At 37.1% G+C, this 9141-nt stretch overlaps 1 long non-coding RNA gene across 1 annotated transcript; it reads right to left on the bottom strand.

Moving 5' to 3' along the window:
* Positions 1-3986: 3986 nt before the first annotated feature.
* On the bottom strand, positions 3987-4873 carry LOC134100097 (uncharacterized). Its single transcript, XR_009941199.1, has 5 exons — positions 4781-4873; positions 4595-4639; positions 4401-4451; positions 4194-4245; positions 3987-4038 (listed from the first exon to the last, which is right to left on the bottom strand). It is a non-coding gene; the product is annotated as an uncharacterized LOC134100097 (long non-coding RNA).
* Positions 4874-9141: the final 4268 nt, after the last annotated feature.

The following is a 9141-nucleotide window of genomic DNA, read 5'->3' as shown; positions in this document are numbered from 1 at the left end:
AATGCTAACTGACAGAGCAATTGGCCCTTCAGTTTTAACTAAACTAAAAATATTCCAAACATGCCTTTATGCAATCTCTTCACTGAATCCAACTTAGACGAACACATCAAAATGTGTCACAAGGGCACAACTCTATTTTGTAACACACACACACACAACAAAACTAACAATTTAACCTCAAGTCAAACTTATTTTGTCTAATTACACATCAGGCATCACTATCAAATTGAGCCTTCACTGCTGTTGCACCCCACAATTCCATTCAACACACAAAAGATCACATCATTGCAGATGGTACTGGAAGCATTTCATTGACCCTGTGTGGAAATAGTGATACCAATACCAATTCTCCAATGTCATCATTGCAGATGATACTGGAAGCATTGCATTGACCCTCTGTGGAAATACTGTGATAACATTTGAAAATTGGTATGTTCTCATCTGTCTGTTGTGGTTGTAACTAATCTTGCCTAAATACAAATGCACAGACACAACAATTACAGAGACAAAAGAGCAAGCCTCAGCTGTTATCATTGAGAATGCAACTGAAGTTATCCGTGTGTAGATAACGTCGGCTGAAGCTAAAGTGATTTCCAAAAAAGACTTGCACATATCACTGTGTGATTGGCCCATCTACATTCACATTAGCTAGTTCATGGTTTTTAGGACAAATGTAAAAGTAAATATATACCTAAATCAGCTAGTGTTGGAATTATGGTGGAATGTGGTTGGAAACTAATGTCAGGAGGTCTTAACTTGTGTTGAATGATTTGTTAAGGTTAGACTACTTCATTGACCAATGATGATTTGGTGTCTAATTCTGGCATATGATGTCATTGAGTTGGACTTGCGGGGTGCGAATGCAGTGAAGGTTCAATTTGATATTGAAGTACAGTTAGAATAAATCACTTTGACTTGAGGTTTAATTCCTTCTGTGGTTTGTTGGGAGATTTGCTTAACCACCTTTTGTTTGAAACACCCTCCACTTCATTTCCGCAAATGTCCAATAATCTCTGGAAAACACAAACAAAAAAATGCAAATATCAAAACTGATGAACTACTCTGATTAATAATAAAAACACCTCCACACAGATCATATACAATTGCCCCAAGTAGGCAACCACACACAAAAAGATGCAAATGTAAAGATCAGTAGAAAGATACCTTTGGTTTGCAACACCCTCCGCTTCCATTTCCGCAAATGTCCAATAATCTCTGGGAAACAAAACCAAAATATGCAAATATCATAAAACTGATGAACTAGTCAGATTAATAATAATAATAATAATAATAATAACTAGAAATGCAATTCCAAGGAATTACCAGTGCATGAAAATGCCAAAAATTAAATGTACAATATAATTTGTAGTTAACACAAATAATATAAAAAAAGAGAGATGGGGTAAAACTGAGCGAATGAGGATTGACCACTGATCTATAAATAGGTAATTGAGATTGTTAGGTGTTGCTAAGACATGGTTGCTAGGTTGATGTGGTTTAATAAATGTTGATAGGCAGATAGTTTAATAGACATAGTTTAAGGGCTGTGTAGAGGTAGACAGTTTAATGGATGTTGATAAGACAGATAGTTTAATGAATGTTGATAGACAAATAGTTTAATGGATGTATAGGAAGATTAATGGTTGTTGATAGGAGGATAGTTTAATGAAGGAATACATAGTTGGAAGTAAATGGATGGAGAGAAAGTGGAAATGGAAAGTTGAATTGAATGGAAAGTGGTCTTTGTTAACATTACTAGGGTGATTGCGATGATTTCTATATTGTTGCAAGTGTAATTGAGATAGCTGTTAGGTTTATCATAGGGTATTCATAGTGGTTACTCTGCTATGTAGGTTGCTAAATTAGGTGGAGGTTCCTAGGTGGTAATTGAATCAGACATGAGTGTTGATAAACAGAAGGACAATTTCCAAACTGATCATATATAGATAACACACCAGCATGGAGCTCTTGAACAGTCCAAAGGCAAACTAGGCTTAGTTTATTTTATAACCTACTGTAACATCGATATTATGTTGTGATATGAAGTCATGCATTTATGGTTAAACCATGAATGGTTGTTTTTTTTTTTGCTACAATAAACTCTGCAATTTAGGATGAGAGCACAAGGGATCACAGCAAGAGATAATTTGAGTAGACAATATGCGTGGATAAATTTAATTTTTTTGAAATGGTGAAATCTTCAGAGGTCATTCTTTTACTGTCTATCATGCAGGCTCACATTGCCTACGTTAAACATCATAATTGTATTGCATTATCGTGACTGTAGAAGAGCTAGGGTGTGCATTGCACACAAAAATCACAGTTAGGCGACGCCGACGTTATTGGCTGAATGATTAGGTCTATATTTTTCAAATTGATAAAATATTCAACGGTCATTTCGGCAGGCTGTGTAGCCGAATTACATTGATATCATATTGTGATATCCTCTTTATTGTGTGTGATGTTACGTGAGTTCCTGAAATAGTTGTGTCCATGGCTCTGGTTGTGTCCCTTTAAGGGGAACTTAGGGGTGGAGTTTTAGGTACGTGTGTTTGCGTGTGTTTGTTTGAGCAGGTCGGAGTCGGAGAGTGAAGGAGTTGGACTGAGAGGTCTGTTAAATGCTCTGTTAAAAGCGTGAGTTGTGGCTAAGACAGCAACTCGGTTGTGATATAAGCTACTTGGTTGATAAATAAAGCACTGGAAATTTCCCTGAAGTGTGACAAAGTGTCTGAAGTATTACAATATTCATCCTGGCTGTAGCCTAACTTTAGATGAAGCAGGCTATGAGTTTCACAATAGGCTATTAACGGTGGTAAACATTTAAATGGTATGCCTAATCGCCTGCCAAAAGACGGGGATCAACATCGGGAGTTGACATTGATTCAGTGAAGTTAGCTTTATTTACAGCTTAACTATCTAGGTCTCTCGTGGTCTGCGTTATTTTAATTCACGTAGCCTAGGCTAGCAATTGTGCCTGGCTTGATAACGGCTATTTGTTTTAGTCGGAAATCGTTTGGTTTGTTATGTTAACCGCACTTTGTGCATACATATGCCAGATGTGCTGCCAGATGTGGACTTATAATGGCAGAAGCAAGCTCGGACCAGTCCAAGTTGTTTGTTGCCTACATAGCCTGCTAGTTAGCGAGACAGTCTAGTGCTTCAGATTATATCCAGTGGTTTATCTAGCCCAAGTATGTTCAGGTGGCATAGCCTACACAACAATCCGTTTGAATGTTTTTATGTTGACAACAAGTCATGTTCTACAGAAACACGATAGTAGTTCATTTCAGTGGGCTAGCGATTTAGTTGCTATGTGTTTTCAATAGGTTATAATGGGTCAACAAGCTAACAAGCTATCTCTACCGTTAGAGAGCTTACGTTAACCTACAATGATCTGTGTGTCCTGAACACATTTATGTCGCATATAAACAATAAACCGTATAAAAAATAAACCATTAAAGGTGGTCAAGAAACCTTAATTCACATTTAATATTTCCAGTTACAAGCCCCAAGGTCGCCGCCATTGTTTTCTGATTTTTTTTGTTACTCCCGCCTCTGTGTACAACGCAGGCTTCTGATTTGCTCTGAGTGGTTCACATTTGCATAAAGATTCTATGATGTCATGATCACAATGTTAAGTCTATGGGGAAATTTTAATAGTTTTTATTTAATAGTTCAAAAAGTATAAAAGTTACAAAGTTGAAAAGTCATACCAACCCGATCCATTAGAAGACCTACGTTACAGAGTTTGAATGAAGTTTCTAAGTTAAACGGTTGAAGAGAAATTGCTTGCAGAAAAAGTGGTAAGCGGAATAATAATAAGAGGAATAAGAAGTCTAGGAATAACAGTACAGTGCATTTTCATGCACTGTAATAATCATGATAATAATAATAATCAAAACACCTCCACACAGATCATATACAATTGCCCAAAATAGGCAAACACACAAAAAAAGATGCAAATGTAAAGATCAGCAGAAAGATACCTTTGGTTTGCAACACCCTCCACTTCCACTTCAGCTTAATGTCCAATAATCTCTAGCAAATAGAAACAAAAAATGCAAATATCATAAAACTGATGAACTAGTCTGAACAATAATAATAAAAACACCTCCACACAGATCACACACAATTGCCCCAAATAGGAAACCACATACAAAAAGATGCAAATGTAAAGATCAGCAGAAAGATACCTTTGGTTTGAAAGACCCTCCACTTCCACTTCAGCTTAATGTCCAATAATCTCTAGCAAATAGAAACAAAAAATGCAAATATCATAAAACTGATGAACTAGTCTGAACAATAATAATAAAAACACCTCCACACAGATCACACACAATTGCCCCAAATAGGAAACCACATACAAAAAGATGCAAATGTAAAGATCAGCAGAAAGATACCTTTGGTTTGAAAGACCCTCCACTTCCACTTCAGCAAATGCTCAATAATCTCTGGAAAACGCAATAAAAAAAGACATAAATATCTTTAAACAGATGAATACACCTGAAAGACACCTGTACACAGAATTCATATACAATTGCCCCAAATAGGTAGCCAAACACAAAAAAGGTGCAGACGTCAACAACAAAAACACCTTTTCTTTGAAACACCTTCCACTTGTGCAAATATCCAATAACCTCTGGAAAATACAAACAAAAAAGGCAAAGATCATAAAACTGATGAACTAGTCTGAAAGACAGTTCCACAGAGTTCATATACAATTGCCCCAAATAGGCAAACACACAAAAAGATGCAAATGTAAAGAACAGCAGAAAGATACCTTTGGTCTGAAACACCCTCCACTTCCACTTCAGCAGATGTCCAATAATCTCTGGGAAATACAACTAACACACAAAGATCATAACAGATGAACTAGTCTGAAGAAGAAAAAAAATTAATGGTGAACAGGTGGCCTGTTGATATGGTGCGTTTTAAACGACCTCAAAAATGGTTAGGCTACAGTTAACCCCAAAGTAGGCCTACCCAAATAAATTTCAACATGCACACGTCTTGCTAAATCTAATAGCAATAGACCTACGTGAAAGCAAAGACGCCCGATTTATTCTTAGAATTTCCATTGTAAGGAGTAACTAGGCTACTCAACGCCACCTCTTAAAAAAGTTGGACCCATTTTAAACGTAACAATACAGGCTTTGGCTCGGATAAGAAGCTGACCAAGATAATCGGTAGACAGAAGTAAGACAAGCTGCTCACCTCTCATTGCCACATGGAAAAGGAAATGGTCGCGTGCACTTCCTCTTTTTATTTGACCAGTGTTACCATCTTTGCCCATATAAGGAGATCCGGAAGTTAATTGAAACTAACTGCCTATGGCAAGTTGCATTGTAAGTTAGCTTTGGGGTACCAAAGATCAAAGTATGCCACCTTCACCTACCGAAAATCACAGTATCCACTAGACAGCAGTGTACAAACCTGTGTAGCGAAAAACGTCTGCATTTCCAATGTCATCATTTTATTTTCCCATAGAAAAAATCTTAAGATACCGGATGTCCTTAATTGGGCAAAAATGGTAGCTTTTTTGTAGGCAAACTTCAGAGGTCTATGGCATTCACTAAGGAGCATGACGTAATTTGCCACACCTCCTTCTTCAATCAGTCAGGTTACTTATTTGCAATCTACCTGCTGAACCTTCAGCAAGTGTTACTCCGCTCACAACCCACCACCTCCCCTTACACCTCCCATCTTCCATGAAGAATAAAGGGGTGCATGGCGGAATCCTGCCTGACTCCTGCCTGCCTCCTGCGCAGTCGACTAGCATGATTCCGCAAAGCACTTCAGGACCCTGGCCAGACACTTCACCAAACATGCTCTTCTATTATGCTTTTATGTCTTTGTGCAAAATTTGGAATGTGAACTAGTGAAAATGATTTTTCAAAATAACCATTTATCACATTCAGCAATGCCCTCACAACCATAAACAAACAAAACAAACCGCTCAGTAAAAATTCTCTGGGAATAAGGGGGAGATTCCATCTCTTTTGGTTTCATCCTTAAGAGTTAAAATATGATGATCTGCCCATCACCATACGAACACTGCACTCCAAGTAAGCCAGTTGTAAAAACACCCATAGAAAATTGCTGCCCAGATCAGAACATTTACAATTCCACCCTCACCTTCAAAATGGAAGAGCTACACAATTAAAGACATTAAGAACTCTCATTTCTCCATTCTTTATTGTGCCAGTTATGTTTTCAGAACTCTTTCTAGTTGCACAAGAAACATTTAGTTCAATACTAGCTTCTCAACTGTAGGGAGACCTCAATAGCAAATGTAGTGCTGCTTAATTTATTTAATTATATATCTAAGAAGATTAACACCTACTGTACAATCAAGTCACCACATACCAAAAACACCATACTTGTCAAAAACTTTAATCAAGTCAAGTTTATTTATATAGTACATACCATACACAACTCATTCAACACCACTTACATAAGCAAAACCAAACGGTAGTAGCAAATACAATAGTCAAACAATAATTAAAAAAGGTAAAGATAACAATAAAAAAATACAGCATCATTTAAAAATAAAAGGACAATAAGACAGAAAGTAGAATAATGTAAAGGCACATTCTGAATTTGTAACACATTAACAAAAAGCATCTGAGAACATTTTGGTCTAAAGTTTACATTCAAGACTGACTAGTGCACATACTTGAGAATTGGAGTAATGGGATTTCTTTTTTTTGGGAAATTATTTTGTTTCAAACATTCACAAAGACAATTCACAACAAACTAATTATCCTCAATTCCACACCAATCACTCTCAAACTATAGCCTAGAAATAAAGCTGCCCTCTAATTTGCTGCCCGGGTCATTCTAGCAACTCAGTTTGACTTTGGACTTGAGCTCAGGCAGAAACCACCAACCCAATCACATCATGTATAGAGTCAGTGGGCAGGCTTAACATAATGCGTGGAGAGGGAATTTGAAAGACAACTGTTTATGCCACCCCTCCGATTGAGCCCTGCCTACGGTGAGTTCCCAGACCCTACATCTTGATGTGGGTCTGGCTGGTCAAACTAGTCAAATTGAGCTTTAAACAATACAACACCTCACAATTGCAACTCTGATGTAAACAACATACACCCAATCATCCATTATCAATGAAACCAAGTCAAACCCAAAAAAATCTTTAAACAATCATATTTGAAATTGCCAACACAAGTTTGAAAAATTATACTCTGAACACATCTAATTTCCATATAATCAGAGCATCAATGTTCACATTGATATTTTCACACTTTGACAAACATGAACAAAAGTTGCTTCAGCTGAAACAATCTCCACACATATTCTCAATTGCATTCACCACAGCAATTGTAGCCTGCTTAACAATTTCAGTAATGGTCATTTTTACAGGGATTCTGTACACAAACAAGCAGTAGTGTTTTAAAGTAAATTCTGTGACTTACTGAAAGTCAGTGCATAAAATACAAAATTGGAGTAATATGGTCAGTTATTTTTGCTTTTGTAACAGGGGAGCTACACCAGACACATAACTGAAGCATTCCATTCGCAAAGCATATTTTGCACCAATTAATAAACAAGGAACGATCATCTCCTGCAGAAACTACAAGGTTACAATAGTAGATAGGGACAGTGGGGGCGGGAGGAAATATTACTGTTTTCGATTAAACTGGTCAATCAAGCAAAACAACGATTTCTGAGCAATTTTATGACTATGAAAAAGTTGCATAGGGTCTCTAAAAAAAAAAAAAAAGCAACAGCAAATCTAATTTAATTACATTAACATAATGATGACCAATATGCAACCACAAGTTGCAACAGTTACGCATCCTGCTACTTGAAAACAAGATGATACATTTCTCGCAGAGTAGCCTACTCATCTCAGAAAAGTCACACCACATAGCACATGACCAAGTGAAATCTAAGCTTCCCAATGGGGTAAGTGTCAAGTTGCTGTGATAATATTCTCGCAAACTATTTAACATTGAACTTGACTGAATCATATTTACATTCTGTAGTGCACAGCCTATGCACCCATTACTCACTGTGAAATATGGCTTAACAAACCCTAGCACCACTGCTGGAAAAAAAATCTAGGGGAAACACTGATGACACTTCATGGCAGTGGTAGTGTAGTGGTTAAGAAGCTCAGCTAACGTGCAGTAGCTTGAAAGTTGTCAGTTCAATTCTCTGTTTCCAACGTTGCGACCTGGAGCAAGGCACTAACCCACGTTGCTCCAGGGACAATGTAATCACTTGTAATATAGTTGACATAAGCAAAACCACGTAACACCTAACTACACAAAAATACAATTGCAACATTTACCCTCTGAAATTCTCTACCATCACTGAGAATTTCACCGATCTTCTTGTCCTGGACATTCTCCTTCACAACCACCATGAACAAAAAGTCGACATTTTTCACACAATTCACTACAGATGAATTATTGACCAACAGGTCATGTTGGCCTGGATGTTGACGAGAAGGACCCATCTTAACATTGCACAGCTTGACTGGAGTTCTGCAAATACACATTACATCAAATATTAAGCCCCAAGTTCTCAATTAGCTACTAAACTTCACTTTGTCCATATGAAGTTTCCCTGGCAAAAACATACAATGAGAACCTTGCAGACAATGCAGACATACTATAATTAATATTATCAATGCTATGGTTACTTATACAACCTATTAATTAAGATAACAATTTGTCAATAAACCTACCGATCTTTCTCAGTACACTGAAACACATTGTGTTTCAATGAGTCAAAAACAACCACACGAGAGTTCACGTGCGCCTGCTGCAACACTGCTGTAAAATACTTCCTTTTAGAAGCACTCTCGATCACGGGCGAGACCTGATGCAAATAACCGGTAAATCCCTCCTCCTTATCAGGAAACTTTGATTTCTTAGCCGGTGAAGCCATCAGGAAGAAAAATTCTGTGAAATAAACACATAAAACACCAACAGATGAACTAACTGTACTCTGCTAATCCTAATCATCCTATCAATCAAAACAACGCTACAATGAGTCAATTTGCTGGTCCTTTTTTCATGCACTGTCCACATCCAATTATAAACATTTCCACTTTCACTTCTAATTGATCAATTTCCATATAATAATTAAAATAAATAAATAAATAATAAT

The sequence above is a fragment of the Sardina pilchardus genome, chromosome 2, assembly GCF_963854185.1.
Source record: "Sardina pilchardus chromosome 2, fSarPil1.1, whole genome shotgun sequence".
Taxonomy (NCBI): domain Eukaryota; kingdom Metazoa; phylum Chordata; class Actinopteri; order Clupeiformes; family Clupeidae; genus Sardina; species Sardina pilchardus.
The sequence above is the reverse complement of the archived record's forward strand: the minus strand, read 5'-3'. Positions and strand labels throughout refer to the sequence as shown.